Source organism: Triticum aestivum, chromosome 4D (genome assembly GCF_018294505.1).
Source record: "Triticum aestivum cultivar Chinese Spring chromosome 4D, IWGSC CS RefSeq v2.1, whole genome shotgun sequence".
NCBI lineage: Eukaryota > Viridiplantae > Streptophyta > Magnoliopsida > Poales > Poaceae > Triticum > Triticum aestivum.
In genome coordinates, this window is record NC_057805.1 from 507475904 (window position 1) to 507493123 (window position 17220).

General features: G+C 55.1%; 1 long non-coding RNA gene across 1 annotated transcript; it reads right to left on the bottom strand.

The window, feature by feature from the left end:
* Window positions 1-3101: 3101 nt before the first annotated feature.
* LOC123100676 (uncharacterized) lies at window positions 3102-4521 on the bottom strand. The gene is made up of 3 exons (XR_006448451.1): window positions 3601-4521; window positions 3432-3494; window positions 3102-3345 (listed from the first exon to the last, which is right to left on the bottom strand). It is a non-coding gene; the product is annotated as an uncharacterized lncRNA (long non-coding RNA).
* Window positions 4522-17220: the final 12699 nt, after the last annotated feature.

A 17220-nucleotide genomic window follows, 5' to 3' on the forward strand; every position in this document is an offset into this window, starting at 1 on the left:
CTCAAGCAACTCGGTAGGAACGCCCACGTTTATGTGGACGATGTTGTGGTGAAGACGGAGAAGCGTGGAACGCTCATAGAAGACCTCAAGGAGACCTTTGAGAACTTGCGCCGATTTCAAATCAACCTCAACCCGGAGAAATGCGTCTTTGGAGTACCAGCCGGCCAGCTTCTTGGCTTCCTGGTCTCAGAGCGCGGCATAGAATGCAACCCCGTGAAAATCAAGGCCATCGAGAGGATGGAAGTGCCCACCCGACTGCTGGACATGCAGAAATTCACTGGTTGCTTGGCATCCATCAGCCGCTTCATCAGTCGGCTGGGCGAGAAGGCTCTTCCCCTGTACCAGCTCATGAAGAAGACCACTTTTTTGAGTGGAACGACAAGGCGGACGAATCTTTTCTCCAGCTCAAGAAGATGCTGACCACTCCGCCTGTCCTGGCGGCTCCGACTCCTAAGGAACCCATGCTCCTCTACATCGCCGCCACCAGCCGGGTGGTCAGCACTGTCATAGTTGTGGAGCGCAAGGAGGAAGGCAAAGCGCTACCAGTCCAGAGGCCAGTGTATTACCTGAGTGAAGTGTTGTCCGCCTCCAAGCAAAACTACCCCCACTATCAGAAGATGTGCTACGACGTGCACTTTGCCGCCAAGAAATTGAAGCCGTATTTTCAAGAGCACCCAATTAGTGTTGTCTGCACTGCTCCGCTTGCCGAGATCATCGGAAGCCGAGATGCTTCAGGCCGAGTAGCCAAATGGGCCATAGATTTGGCTCCCTACACCATCTACTACCAGCCTCGCGCTGCCATCAAGTCACAAGCATTGGCCGGCTTCCTCGTCGACTAGGCCGAGACACAGTACCTGCCGCCAGCGCCGGACTCCACCCATTGGCGGATGCATATTGATGGTTCCAAGATGCGCACCGGTTTGGGAGCCGGCATCGTTCTCACCTCTCCCAAAGGCGACAAGCTCAGATATGTGCTGCAAATTCACTTTGCCGCCTCCAACAACGTAGCCGAGTACGAAGCACTCATACACGGGCTCCGGCTTGCCAAGGAACTCGGCATTCGCCGGATCCTGTGTTATGGAGACTCTGACTTGGTGGTCCAGTAGTCGTCGGGCGACTGGGACGCCAAAGATGCAAACATGGCCAGCTACCGCTTCCTCGTCCAGCAGCTCAGTGGATACTTTGAAGGGTGCGAGTTCCTCCATGTGCCAAGATATGACAATGAGCAGGCAGACGCCTTGGCACGAATCGGCTCCACCCGACAAGCAATACCAGCCGGCGTCGCCCTGCAACGCCTCCTCAAACCATCCGTCAAGCCGTCACCAGAGTCAGACTCCATTTTCGTGCCGGCCCCTCCTGAAGCAGTCGGATCCGACTTGAGAGCCCCAGCAGCCGGCACGGGAATTCCGGCAGGCGGCCTGGGGGCCGCGGCAGTCGCACCCGGCCCGAGGACTTCAGAACCCGGCCCGGGGACTGCAGCGGTCAGCCCGGGGACTTCAGAGCCCGCCCCGGGGACTGCAGCAGTCGACCCCGGGACTTCATCGACTCAGCAAGCGGTGGCCGACTCCAGCCCACCGCCTCCCGGCCCAACCGCCCTCGTGCAAGTAGCAGTCCTAGCAGTTGAAGAAATTACAGCGCCTTCCTGGGCTCAGCCCATCCTCAACTTTCTGGTGAACAAAGAGCTGCCGGCTGACGAGATCTCGGCCCGACAAGTGCAATGCCGAGCTGCAGCATACACCATCGTCAACAGAGAGCTTGTAAGGCGCAGTGTAACTGGTGTCTACCAGTGCTGCGTGGAGCCGGAGCAAGGCCAAGCAATCCTCAAAGATATCCATCAAGGCGAGTGTGGTCACCACGTGGCTTCAAGAGCACTTGTTGCCAAAGCTTTCCGCCATGGTTTTTTCTGGCCAACTGCTCTAGAAGACGCCAAAGACTTGGTCCAGAAATGCAAAGGGTGCCAGAAGTTCCGCTCCAAGCCACATCAGCCGGCTTCCGCACTCAAGACCATCCCCATTGCCTGGCCCTTTGCCGTCTGGGGCCTAGACATGGTGGAACCATTCAAGACTGCACGAGGTGGCATGACTCATCTGCTTGTCGCAGTGGACAAGTTCACCAAGTGGATAGAAGCAAAACCAATCAAGAAGCTGAATGGTCGGACTGCTGTGACTTTCATCTCCGACATCACCATCCGGTATGGCATACCGCACAGCATCATCACCGACAATGGCACAAACTTTGCCAAAGGCGCCTTGGCCCGTTTCTGCGCGACGCAGGGCATCCGACTGGACTTAGCATCCGTTGCCCATCCGCAGTCAAACGGCCATGTGGAGCGAGCAAACGGCCTTATTTTGTCCGGCATCAAGCCCCGACTGGTCGAGCCTCTGGAGCGTTCGGCCGGCTGCTGGCTCGATGAGCTGCCGGCCGTCCTCTGGAGCCTGCGCACAACCCCGAACAAGTCAACCAACTTCACTCCTTTCTTCCTCGTCTACGGTGCCGAAGCCGTCATCCCGGCGGACATAGAATTCAACTCCCCTCGAGTCACCATGTACACCGAAGAGGAGGTAGAAGAAGCACGACAAGACGGCGTCGATCTGCTGGAAGAGGGCCGGCTGTTGGCACTAGGACTGGGCGTTCGGTTCCCCCAAACCGAACGGTGCGGTTCTTCGGTCTCTATAATAGTTCGGTTTTGAGAAATCAATGACCGATCAGTTAATAAAAAATTGCCAAACCGAGGCTTCGGTGCACCGAGAGATCGGTTCGGTCATCGGGTGTGACTGAACAGCACCGATATGTACAATTATATAATAGAAAAGGCCAGCAGCAACAGGAATCTCTGTGAGACTGTGACTGAACGTGCTGACAGTACAGTACTCAGTGCCTCTAGTACTGCATGCCTGCATGTTAAAAGCTAGCCTCCACGCCAACTAGGCCAACATTAGAAAATGATAGAATATGATTAGGGAGAGAGATCCCTTTTGGCATGTCTCAGAGTACTTACCAATTCTCTCATAGGAAGTAATAACAAAGTGAAAAGGCTAATAACAGACTATGAACAGACATAAGCATACCAAATTTTGACTCAAAATATAGCATCCAAACAATAATTTAGCAGACGAACCAACTCAAGTCTCAAGACACGACAATAACAGTAAAGTTCAACAATAACTTAGCCCTCAGGACTTAATTTGGAAATAGGAAATAGATAGTAGCAGGCAGCATATAAGAGCATTATCACTGCTCGGAATTCGCCAACATCTAAACTTGGAAGCTTCACTTTTGCTCCAACCTTCATCATCAAGCTATCCAAAACTTCTGCTCCGGCCTTCATCAACAAGTTATCCAGAACTACAACCAACAATACAACAAGAGTGGTTCATACGAATAGATACACTCATAAATAAAGTTATGCTTTTTCCATTTTGAAATCTCACCAATTCTTAAGTAGGCTTTGCGGTGGTGGTGGACTTGGCATTGCTTTGCAGCTTTGCTTTCTCCTTGTGCTCCGCAATTAATTATGAAAACAAAAATGGTGGAATCAAGCATTGTATAACCGCAAATGAACACAAACTAGACGATGCAAGGTTAATGTATTTGAGTTACCTTGTTCAAGCTTGGTGAGCTCTTCAATGTTCTCTGCTATGCTGGGAGGAGTGCCATGTCGAAGCCAATCTTGAGTGCATACAAGAACTTCTACCATAAAAGGAGTAAGAGAAGTTCTGAAGTCCTCACGACAGCGTGATCACTGCCAACGGCCTTCTCGACGTCCATAGGTACTACACCAGCTGCTGTTAGAGCTGAAGAAGGCACAACAGTGTCTGTCCCCACAATCTCTTGAACCTCGGGCGACATTTACAGTCAAACCAAGTTTCATTGTCAACAAGTATTCCATACAAACAAATAAAAGCAGATGGTTGGCAATGAATAGTACAAAATCTTGTATTCATCAGCATACTTTGCTGGACGAAATTACAAAGCAGATGGTTGGCAATGGATAGTACAAAGCAGGTTGACAGAAATATGATATTCATCAACGGCATGTTGACAATACTACAGTTCGGCAATTAGCCTACGTATTCATCAACAGTTCAATAAAAGAATGATTTCTCTAACTAGACTGACATCAGATGCAATAATACAGGCACTATGGCCTATAGGAGTTTCAGATTTTTAGATGGGGGAAAAAAGATGAACACAAGATCGAAACAGGGGGCTTACGTTGCAGGCTTGCAGCCTTGCAGAATCGTCCTGTGGCTGTGGCCTGTGGGCATAGATCCGCAGTTCCGCCGGAGGGTGGCGCGACCAGCGCGGCCGGCTAGCGTCCGTCTCCAGCGAGCCGGCTAAGGTTCGGAGCTCCTCGTCCCCGCCTCTCCGATGATTGACTCGCCATCCAGCGGGCGTCACAGTATAAAAGGACGGGGCTCAGCATCGGGAATGCCAGGAAGGTGAAGCATCTGCCAATAAACTCCATGCGGGAAGCGAGGAGGCGGCGAAAGTAATTGGAGAGGTCAGCCGGTGGCGGCTCGCTCGCTGCTTCGGTATCGCTGCCTCACGCGTGCGGTGCGGGTGCGGTTGCACGGGATTAGGGATGACATATGGGCCGGCCGGCTGGGCCTGTATTTTAGTCGGTGTTTCGGTCAGTTCGGTTGATCGAGGTCAATACCCGAAATTACCGAACTAAATTCGGTTTTCCAAATCTGCTAACCGATCATACTACCGAATCTTTCGGTTTCGGTGTATTCGGCTTCGGTACCGGTTATTTTGGTTCGGTACATTGGTTTTTGGGTTATATGCCCAGCCCTAGTTGGCACTCTGCCGGTCCACCATCTACCAGCAGAGTCTGCGCCGATACTACAACCGGAAGGTCAAGCGGAGATCCTTCCAAGAGGGAGACCTTGTGCTCCGGCTGATCCAGCGAACAGCCGGCCAGCACAAGCTCTCAGCGCCTTGGGAAGGCCCCTTCATCATTAGCAAGGTGTTGGGCAACGACTCCTACTACCTGATCGACGCTCAGAAGCCTCGAGCGCATAAGAGGGACGACTCCGGCAAGGAGACGGAGCGGCCATGGAATGCAAATCTCCTCCGAAGATTTTACAGTTGATGCAGTATGTACCACGCTACCTTTTGTATTAAAGTACGAAGACTCCGGGTCCCCCGAGAAGAGCTCGGGGACTGCCCTCTTTTATCTATATGATAAGAATTATGCCTATGAATGTGTTATTTCCTTTATGCCGCTTGGCACCGGGTCCGACTAGTCGGCCCGGGGACTCGCCGCCTTGTACTATGAAATGCTTCCTGTAGCCGGACAAGTAATGTGTTGGCGCTTAAGCCGTCTCCTGCCAGAAGCCGCAGCTCGCAGAGCGACTGTTTGGTGGGCAGGAGAAAGGCAGAAAGGGTGCCCACATGAAAAATGGCTAAGGACCCAAAGCATGTGCATAGTTCAAGCCGGCTTCCGGCCTCTACGATCGGCTGTTGAGCAGCCGGCCGGCCGGCTTCTACTTAACTTGCTAAAACGTTCTAATCGGCTAAGTACTTGCCTTCCCAAAAGTAGCTAAGTACTTGACCCAGCCATAGTCCGCAGAGCGGCTATCAGGCTGGCAAGACGGCAACTAAGGGAGGGCAGCAAAGGAAAAAGGCCAAGGAACAGAAAGCAAGAAAAGATAGAACTCGGCAAAAATATTTACATATCAAAAGGCCCTTGGCCGACATTCAATAGAAGTTTAAAATACAGCCCGCGGGTGGAATTGTGCAAAGTTAACAAGTTCGTCGAGATTGATAAGCAGGTAAAACAAAAGATAATCTGGCAGCCTAGGGAGCAGCAGACGGGTTCGGTGGATCAGAGGAGTCGGTGGCGCCGGTTGGTGGAGCGGCTGGCTGGTCAGTCCCCGCTTGGTCGCCTCCAGTGGCAGCCGGCTCGCCCGGGCGTGGCTCGTTGCTGGAGGCGCGGTCGAGCTGAGGTTGGCCGTCCGCTACGACCTCTGGCGCCTCCTCTTCGCCTTCCTCCTCCTCCTCGTCTTCCTCCTCGCCGCTAGAGTCGATCACCTCGGCGAGTCCTCGCCGTCCTCCGGGTTTAGCCCGAACCATTCTGGTGGCGCTTCGGCGCCGTTCTCGGCCCGCTCCGGGATGAAGACGCTGGTGTCGGTGTACTCGACGATTGCCGCCGCGCGCTTGACAAGGTCATCCTCTACAGCACCAGCTCCTCCTGGGCCTCCTGCCGAAACGTGGTCAACTGGGCTAGATTTAGCCCAGGGTACCACGCCTTGACAAACTCCAAGGCCTGACGCGCTCCAGCTCGGGCCGAGGCGCCCTTCCATGCCTCAAGACAGTCGGCCGCCACCTCCAGCCAGTCGGCAGTCCGACTGGGAGTGCGCGGTACCGGCATGTCCGGCCACAGGGCGGCGATCGCCTGGGCGCCGACACGCTGAAGACGGCGCAGCATCCGGTGAGCCGGCCGAAGTCGGGCCTCGATGCTCAGGAGCTGCTCGCTAAGGGTCCGAGGGGCATTGGCAGCAATCTGCGCACCTTCCGCCCTCCGTCCTTCGCGATCAGCTTCAATGGCCTGATTGGCGGCGTCAGAATGACCAGGGAAGAAGTATGCCAAAACAGAAAGCTAAGAGCCAAAGTTAGAGACGAGAGGCCGGCTCGACCAGCAGCCGGCAGCTCAAAGAAGGAAAAAGAGGGAAGCTCACCATCAACTATGTCTTCAATCTCGCGAAAGCCGGAAGTCAGCATCGCCTCCTTGTCGGTCCAGGCGGAGCGTTCGGTCGCAAACTCACCAAGGAGGCCGGTCTCCTTGTCCTCCGCCTCCTTCTAGACCTTCTTGAGAAGCTCCGCCTGCTCCGCCAGTTGCGCGACCAGCCGGTCACGCTCTTCAGCCAGCTTGCCGCACTCCACCTCCTTGGCACGCAGCGCGGTATTGGTTTCGCCCAGCTACTGCTGCAGGGCGGCGTTGGCCTCTGCGAGAGCAGAAAAAGAAAAAGGCGTCAGTAACCAGCAGAGAAGAAGCAAGCACTCGGGCCGGATCTCGGGGATTACAGCCCGCGGGTGCACCAGCGCGCCCCCGCGGAGAAAGAAGTCGTCAATATCAACCCAAAGAAGATCAGTCGCCAGGAAGATCCGGCCCGACTGCTCAGCAGTCGGCCCGAAACTCGGGGACTACAGCCCGCGGGTGCGCCAGCGCACCCCCGCAGAGAGATAAAAAGACTTACTCCGGCTCTCCAACAAGTCGACGGCACGTTGATCCAACTCCTGGACTTTGGAGTTGAAAGCGGCCGCACGGAGGTTATGATAATCCTGTAGCAAGGACATTAGCATTCGGAGCTTGCCAATTAAAGTTCTGAGCCGCCTGCTCAGCAGCCGGCCCGAAACTCGGGGACTACACCCAGTGGGTGCGCTGACGCGCCCCCACGAAGCAATACAAGAATTAAAAACGAAGAAGCAAGAAGCGTACCCGAATGGCCTCTCGCGATTCCAGGAACGCCTTGTTGCAGTGCTTGAGAGCGTCGGCGTCGGCGTGGAGTTTGGCTTGAACGTCCAGGATCGCCTTGTTCAGAGGGCCCGTCCCGCCTCCCCGCACCCACCCAGTGGGCGCGGCGCTGGTCGCCTCGGTGTCCGGGATCGAGGAGCTTGCGGCGCCGGTCTCCAGCGGGCGTGGCGTCGAGGCCGCCTTTGCAAGCCGGCGACGTGTCGGGGTACGGAGCTCAGGAGTTGGGCCCGTCGCCATCTCGTCTCCGGCCGGTGACGCTGGTGGATCAGCCGGCTGCTTGTCCCGCGCTTCCTCAGAAGGTGGTTGCCGGGGCACGATTACGTCCAGCAAGGCGATGTCGCCGCTGTCCCTCTCTGTGACAGGGTGCTCGCCGCCGGCTTCCCCAGTCTGCGCCACGAACTCCAGTGGTGGCGGCGCGGAGTTCAGGGGAGTGACGAATATTGCCGACTGGCGGCGTGCGGCTTCTTCAGCCTGCTTCTTCGTCGCGGCGGCTGCCTCGGCTTCCACCAGCTTCTTCAGGGCGGCAGCCTCCGCCCTTTCCGCTTCCGCCTTCTCCAGGCGGGCGGCCTCCTGCTCCTCGCGTGCCTCCTGCGCGTTTTGCTCCGTTGCCTCCCGGAGGTCGGCGGCCGGGTCGATTCGCCGGGTGGTGGCAGAAGTCTCCGCCGACCCAACGATGGAGGCGGCGGCTGACTTCTCAAGAGAGAGCGGGGCCCTAAATCAAGGGAAACAAAGCGAAGAAACTCAGACAAGATCAGCAAGGAAGGAGAAAGTATGAGAGGAAGGCAGTACTTACGCGGACACCAGCTGCGGCTCCTTCACAGCCTTGCGGAAGCGGATGGCCTTCGCAACCGCTTCATCCTGCTTAGTCGCCACGGCCGAGCCCTTGGGTTTCTTTGGTCGGCTGCTGAACAGGCTCGGCGTGGCCCTGCGCTTGTGCGCACCACCTCGGGCTGCCGGCGCGGCAGACGAGCTCGCGCCCTGCTGGTCGGACCCCGGCTGGCGGCGCAGGACGACTCCCCCCGCGTCGTCGTATGGCCAGTCCTTGAGGCTGGCTCTGAGCCCTGAGCCGCCTGCTTCGCCGCCTCCTCCCTCGGCGTCGTCCTCCAAGGCCGCCGCCCCCCAAGTCGGGGTCATCCATGTCGCTCTCTGCCCGGTCGAGGAGGAATTGACGCTCTGGCCCCGCGGCGCCGGCAGCCGGCTGGAGGAGGGGGCTCTATTCAAAGGCCGATTGGTCAGGTTGGACAAACGGAACTCGGCAAAAAGAAAGAGAAAGAGAAGGAAAGGAAATTTACCATAGGCGGGGGGTCAGCGCGAGAATACGGCACCTTGCCAAACCGCCACTCCTCCGTGAGCTCGTTGTTCGCAAGGTAGTTCACCATGTGAGCTACCTTTGCGTGAGGCATCTCCTTGGTGCACAGCCGGCTTGGGTCCCGATGCCCGCTCATCTGACAGATCATGTGAGGGCGGCCCTGGAGTGGGAGCACCCGGCGTGCCACGAAGGCGGACAGCAAGTCGGGCCCGGTCAGGCCCTCCGACTGTGTCAGCACCCAGAGCCGCGCGACGGCGGCGGCTCCAGAAGGCGACAGTGTCTTGGCCCGGTACGACCAGTTGGGCCGCCTCCCAGCTGGCGGGCCGGCTGCGTAAGCTGGCAAGTTGACCCAGTCGCCCTCCGGGAAGACGCTCTTCACGTAGAAGTACGACCGCTGCCACATCTTCACCGACTGGATCAGCATGATGGGAGGAAACGGGTTGTCGGCCGCCGGCCTCCGCACCGCAATGAAGGTGCCGCATTGAGCTGGCACGCCGGCGACGAGGGTGCCGAGCTTGGTGTAGAAGAACTCCCCCCAAAGCTCGATGGTGGGGAGGACACCGAGGAAGCCTTCGCACAGAGTGACGAAGGCGGACAGCAGCACCACCATGTTCGGGGTGAGGTGGTGCGGTTGAAGATTGTAGAACTCGAGGAAGGCCCGGAAGAAGCCGCTTGCCGGCAGGCCGAGGCCGCGCAGGCAGTGCGAGCGGAAGACGACCCGCTCGCCCTCCTCCGGCGCCGGCGAGATCTCCCTCTCCGGCGCGAGGCGAACCTTCACGTAGTCCTTGCCGAGCAGCCGCCGTGTCTAGTGGAGAAAGTCGATGTGGTCTTCATGGACTTCGGAGTCGTCCCATGCTCCAGAGCACGCCATGGGGGGTGTGAGGTTGACAGATGAGCTCATCGGAGATGAACCACTGCAGCGCCCGGTGTGGCTTGGAGGCGCTACAGCGAGAGGAAGAAGAAGGAGGAAAGAATGGGGTGGAGGGGCGCGCGTGCTCCGCTGCTCCCCCTCCTCCCCCTACTTATAGGCCTACAGGCTACGAAGCCGAGGGGCGGGCGTGGGATCATGGGATTGACTGTGCCCACGCCCCCACGCTCCCACCTTTATCGCGCGAGTTACTGCGAGCAGTAACTCCGCGGGGAAACTCAACCGCCCGCCTCGGCCACAGCGGATCCGCTCGTGTCCCAAGGCCCGGTAGTGGCGGGCCCCGGCCGCAGGCGCGTCCCCTCGCGCGCGTGGGCTGGCTGGCCGACCCGCCCACTCGACGCCACGTGGCATGCCCACGACGGGCGGCGGCCTGGAAGCTTAGCAAGCAAGCCACCTGGTTCCCGCCGTCGTGATTCGAAGTTCTGGACAAGTCCGCCTAGCTAAGGCCGACTCCCACCAGGCGGCTCGGCAGAAGTCTGACGAAACTCCAACGCGAGCACTCGAAGAAGGAAACTGCTGCGGCTCCTCGGCTGCTCAGCCGCGGCGCCTCACCAGCTTCGGGGACTACTGTCGGAGTAATGGGCCACGGGTAGGCTAACCCGAGACCCAGAACCTTCCAAGACATCGGGGCTGGCTGCGCCCCTCAAAGCGTCAAGATGAAGTGCCGCCTTCTGGTGGCCGGCTGGAGGAATAGCCGGCTGTTGGGGAACGTAGTAATTTCAAAAAAATTCCTACGCACACGCAAGAACATGGTGATGCATAGCAACGAGAGGGGAGAGTGTTGTCCACGTACCCTCGTAGACCGACAGCGGAAGCGTTATCACAACGCGGTTGATGTAGTCGTACGTCTTCACGATCCGACCGATCAAGTACCGAACGCACGGCACCTCCGAGTTCAGCACACATTCAGCTCGATGACGTCCCTCGAACTCCGATCCAGCCGAGTGTTGAGGGAGAGTTTCGTCAGCACGACGGCGTGGTGACGATGATGATGTTCCACCGACGCAGGGCTTCGCCTAAGCTCCGCGACGGTATTATCGAGGTGTAATATGGTGGAGGGTGCACCGCACACGGCTAAAATATCGTATATCAAGTGTGTATAGAGGTGCCCCCCTGCCCCCGTATATAAAGGAGCAAGGGGGAGGCCGGCTGCCCTAGGCGCGCCAAGGAGAGGGGGGAGTCCTCCTCCTAGTAGGAGTAGGACTCCCCTTTCCTAGTTCAACTAGGAAAAGAGGGGGGAAGGAAAGAGAGGGAGAGGGAGAGGGAAAGAGGGGCTGCGCCCCCCTCTCCTAGTCCAACTAGGATTCCTCATGGGAGTGGGCGCGCCACCTCCTGGCTGCTGTCCTCTCTCTCCCCTCAAAGCCCACTAAGGCCCAATACTTCCCCGGGGGGTTTCGGTAACCCTCCGGCACTCCGGTTTAATCCGAAACTTCTCCGGAACACTTCCGGTGTCCGAATATAGTCGTCCAATATATCAATCTTTATGTCTCGACCATTTCGAGACTCCTCGTCATGTCCGTGATCACATCCGGGACTCCGAACAACCTTCGGTGCATCAAAACATACAAACTCATAATATAACTGTCATCGTAACGTTAAGCGTGCGGACCCTACGGGTTCGAGAACTATGTAGACATGACCGAGACACCTCTCCGGTCAATAACCAATAGCGGAACCTGGATGCTCATATTGGTTCCCACATATTCTACGAAGATCTTTATCGGTCAAACCGCATAACAACATACGTTGTTCCCTTTGTCATCGGTATGTTACTTGCCCGAGATTCGATCGTCGGTATCTCGATACCTAGTTCAATCTTGTTACCGGCAAGTCGCTTTACTCGTTCCGTAATACATCATCCCGCAACTAACTCATTAGTCACAATGCTTGCAAGGCTTATAGTGATGTGCATTACCGAGTGGGCCCAGAGATACCTCTCCGACTATCGGAGTGACAAATCCTAATCTCGAAATACGCCAACCCAACAAGTACCTTTGGAGACACCTGTAGAGCACCTTTATAATCACCCATTTACGTTGTGACGTTTGGTAGCACACAAAGTGTTCCTCCGGTAAATGGGAGTTGCATAATCTCATAGTCATAGGAACATGTATAAGTCATGAAGAAAGCAATAGCAACATACTAAACGATCGGGTGCCAAGCTAACGGAATGGGTCAGGTCAATCACGTCATTCTCCTAATGAGGTGATCTCGTTAATCAAATGACAACTCATGTCTATGGCTAGGAAACATAACCATCTTTGATTAACGAGCTAGTCAAGTAGAGGCATACTAGTGACACACTGTTTGTCCATGTATTCACACATGTATTATGTTTCCGGTTTAATACAATTCTAGCATGAATAATAAACATTTATCATGACATAAGGAAATAAATAATACTTTATTATTGCCTCTAGGGCATATTTCCTTCACCGGCTGCCCATAGGCGCCGAGTTCCAGAAGACGGCATCAAGACAGGCCGACTCCTAGTAGGCGGCTTCCAGAGAAGCCGGCTCCTAGCAGTCGGCCCGTGGCGCCCTCAAAGTCTGCACCCTCATCAAGACGAAGTGTCGCCTTCTGGTGGCCGGCTGGAGGAATAGTCGGCTGCCCATAGGCAGCCGAGTTCCAGAAGATGGCATCAATACAGGCCGACTCCTAGTAGGCGGCTTCCAGATAAGCCGGCTCCTAGCAGTCGGCCCGCGGCGCCCTCAAAGTCTGCGCCCTCATCAAGAGGACAAGGCAGGGTGTGACTACAGCGTAGCCCATCCCCCCCAAATCTAGGGCCGGGCGTGGCCACAGTGCCCCGTACAGGCGGAGATCTCTGCACGGCGCGGCACTGTTGCCACTCCCCCTTGGCGTCATCCCTGACAGGCGGAGCCCTGTTCACACGACGGCCTGTTGTTACGGCCTGCAGGCGGCGGACCCTACCAGGCAGTGAGAGTCCTGAAGGCAGAAGAAGCCGGACCAGCCGGGCCCGAGGGAAGCCGGGTTCCAGCAGGCGGCCTATGCCTCCCTCGAGGCCCGTGCGCCATTAACCAGACGAGACACGGTGTGGCTATAGTGATCGCCCGCCAGGCGGCAGGACTGTAGCCCCACCCCCCCCCCCCCCGACCAAGCCTGCGTCATTAGCATCATGGCTACAGTGATCAGCAGCCGGCAGGACCCGCGAGCGGCGGGGCGGCCTGTCTGTTCCGTACCTGACCAGGCGGCGGGCCCCAGCAGCCGGCGGAGAAGCCGGAGATCAGAGACACTGACAGTCGGGTCCTACACCCGGCAAGATTACCAATGTACCCCTGGGGGGAGGCCTATATAAACCCCCCAGGCCACCCATGCAAAGGGTTCCCAACCTGTTAGAACTAGACTCACCCATAGAGAAAGGAGAGAGCTAGCCTTGCTTTCTTCCACCTCTAGCAAACAGCTCAAGGAGCACCATTGTATCACTAGTGCCTTAGTGATCATGCGGAGACCCCGCAGAGCAGGACTAGGGGTGTTATCTCCACGGAGAGCCCCGAACCTGGGTAAAGTTCGCTGGCGTACGTGTCTACGCCTCATCCCGCTTCCAGGCACCGGCGACGTTCTACTCGCTCCCACCATGATAAGCCATCCTTTGGCATATATCGCACCCAACCCCCGACACCGATTGAAAGAAGCTTTGCTCCCGCGCACATCCAGGCCGGTGGGAGCAGAGTGCCCTGGTGGCGGCCGAACCGGTCCATCGTCGACCGCGGGGAGCCAATCCTTTGCTTGAACTTCTCCATAGCATCATCCATCCTGCCATTCTACTGAGGTAGCCGCTGCTCTTTTGCATGATGGGTACAATGGCTGGTGCTATGGGTAAATTCAACCAGATGGTTGGCATATCAATTGAAAGAAGAAGCCTTGCTTAGTTTTTCTACATCATACAACCTGCCATCGACTCTGGTAGGCTCCTTCTGCAGAAAGGGTGAGATGGATGTTGCTCTGGATGGATGATTGGGCGCAGATCCCTTTGGTTACCTCATTCATTGTTATTGTATTCTAATTTGAATCTGCCTTGCTCTAACTGAGTATTCTATTATCCACATAAGAGGTGAATTTTTCATACAACCTGCCAATAGACTATGATACTCCTTTTGCATAATGCGTAGGATGGATGTATTCCATCGGATGATTCATATTTGTGTATATTTATGGTTGTAGGACTCATGCTGACTCTAGTTTTAAACAAGTCAAAACCTCGACCAATATCTGGACATTGGAAAGGTGATGAAGAGGGGACGAGTCTATTGGATTGGAAGTAAGTAATGATGTAACTGTTTTCAGCGATTCAGGATTTCCTTGATGTTTGTTGAAGGTGTCTGTACAGTGTCATGCGACATTTTCCATGTTTATTGGTTGTCTTTTGAGCTCTGCTAGAATTTTTTGCAGCTAACCTGAGGTCATCTGCGCATCTTTGTTTTGTAAGTGTGCATAATTTAGAAGGTCAGAAAGCTCCACCATGTATGGGATTCTGAACTGAAAATTCAAGGGGCTTTTTCGTTTGTAAGAGTTAACGATTCTTATATTCCGATACATATTACTTGTTGCTCCTTCAGTACAACTTTTTAGTATGAAGTTGTTCTAAAGCAGCGACAAGTTATATGGATCGAGGGGAGTATTTGATCTCCATTGGTCCATTCAAATCAAAATCCATGGGCACAGCTGGTACTGTTCTCAGTTTCTTCTGTGCATGTTATTTTCTATATATTGCTGTCTGTGTAATTGATTTCAACTTTGAATGGAGTAAACAAGATCTGGCAACTGGGAAGCATGCCATGGGCTCGAGGGAGCCTCTTGGTTCTCCCATGCCAGACTTCCCCGGGACCCCGGACGTCGAGGTCCTTGATGGCCCCGACAAGCCCTTCGTGAAGCCCTTCGACAAGCCATTTGACCCCGTCCATGATAGGAAGAGGAAGAGAGGAGACCTGATGGAGGAGGAGATCAATGTCTTTTGCAGCATGACTGAGGCGGTGAAGGAGGTGGCAACAGCCCTCAGGGAGTGCAAGCCCCTCGACGTCCACCCTGACCTGTATGGCGCTGTCATGACCCAGGGTGGCTTCAGCGACGAGGCTCTCATGGCAGCTCTCAGCCACCTGCTTGACAACAAAGCCCAGGGTGTTAGGTTCGTTGCCATGGCAGACGCTCATAGGGTGTTGTGGCTCAGGAGCTGGCTGGGCAAGCACTGTTGGAAATATGCCCTAGAGGCAATAATAAATTGGTTATTATTATATTTCCTTGTTCATGATAATCGTTTATTATCCATGCTAGAATTGTATTGATAGGAAACTCAGATACATGTGTGGATACATAGACAACACCATGTCCCTAGTAAGCCTCTAGTTGACTAGCTCGTTGATCAATAGATGGTTACCGGTTCCTGACCATGGACATTGGATGTCGTTGATAACGGGATCACATCATTAGGAGAATGATGTGATGGACAAGACCCAATCCTAAGCCTAGCACAAGATCGTGTAGTTCCTTTGCTAAGAGCTTTTCTAATGTCAAGTATCATTTCCTTAGACCATGAGATTGTGCAACTCCCGGATACCGTAGGAATGCTTTGGGTGTACCAAACGTCACAACGTAACTGGGTGGCTATAAAGGTGCACTACAGGTATCTCCGAAAGTGTCTGTTGGGTTGGCACGAATCGAGACTGGGATTTGTCACTCCGTGTAAACGGAGAGGTATCTCTGGGCCCACTCGGTAGGACATCATCATAATGTGCACAATGTGACCAAGGAGTTGATCACGGGATGATGTGTTACGGAACGAGTAAAGAGACTTGCCGGTAACGAGATTGAACAAGGTATCGGGATACCGACGATCGAATCTCGGGCAAGTAACATACCGGTTGACAAAGGGAATTGAATACGGGATTGATTGAATCCCCGACATCGTGGTTCATCCGATGAGATCATCGTGGAACATGTGGGAGCCAACATGGGTATCCAGATCCCGCTGTTGGTTATTGGCCGGAGAACGTCTCGGTCATGTCTGCATGGTTCCCGAACCCGTAGGGTCTACACACTTAAGGTTCGATGACGCTAGGGTTGTAGGGAATAGATATACGTGGTTACCGAATGTTGTTCGGAGTCCCGGATGAGATCCCGGACGTCACGAGGAGTTCCGGAATGGTCCGAAGGTAAAGATTTATATATGGGAAGTCCTGTTTTGGTCACCGGAAAAGTTTCGGGTGCTATTGGTAACGTACCGGGACCACCGGGAGGGTCCCGGGGGTCCACCAGGTAGGGCCACCGGCCCCAGAGGGCTGCGTGGGCCAAGTGTGGGAAGGGACCAGCCCCTAGGTGGGCTGGTGCGCCTCCCACAAGGGGCCCAGGGCGCAGGAAGGGGGGAAGGGGAAACCCTAGGCTCAGATGGGCTGAAGGCCCACCTAGTGGTGCGCCCCCCTCTCTCCCCCCTTGACCGCCCCCCAAGTCCCATCTAGGGCTGGCCGCACCCCTTTGGGGGGGAACCCTAGATGGGGGCGCAGCCCCTCCCCCTCCCCTATATATAGTGGGGGTTTTGGGGCTGCCATAGACATGAGACTTCCTCTCTCTTGGCGCAGCCCTACCCCTCTCCCTCCTCCTCTCCCGCGGTGCTTGGCGAAGCCCTGCAGGATTGCCACGCTCCTCCATCATCACCATGCCATTGTGCTGCTGCTAGACGAAGTCTTCCCCAACCTCTCCCTCTCTCCTTGCTGGATCAAGGCATGGGAGACGTCACCGGGCTGCACGTGTGTTGAACGCGGAGGCGCCGTGGTTCGGCGCTTAGATCGGAATCAACCGCGATCTGAATCGCTACGAGTACGACTCCTTCGTCCGCATTCTTGCAACGCTTCCGCATCACGATCTACAAGTGTATGTAGATGCACTCCCTTCCCCTCGTTGCTAGATTACTCCATAGATTGATCTTGGTGATGCGTAGAAAATTTTGAATTTCTGCTACGTTCCCCAACAGTGGCATCATGAGCTAGGTCTATGCGTAGTTTCTATGCACGAGTAGAACACAAAGTAGTTGTGGGCGTCGATTTTGTCAATTTACTTGCCGTTACTAGTCTTATCTTGATTCGGCGGCATCGTGGGATGAAGCGGCCCGGACCGACCTTACACGTACACTTACGTGAGACAGGTTCCACCGACTGACATGCACTAGTTGCATAAGGTGGCTAGCGGGTGTCTATCTCTCCCACTTTAGTCGGATCGGATTCGATGAAAAGGGTCCTTATGGAGGGTAAATAGAAATTGGCATATCACGTTGTGGCTTTTGCTTAGGTAAGAAACGTTCTTGCTAGAATCCATAGCAGCCACGTAAAACATGCAACAACAATTAGAGGACGTCTAACTTGTTTTTGCAGGGTATGCTATGTGATGTGATATGGCCAAAAGGATGTGATGAATGATATATGTGATGTATGAGATTGATCATGTTCTTGTAATAGGAATCACGACTTGCATGTCGATGAGTATGACAACCGG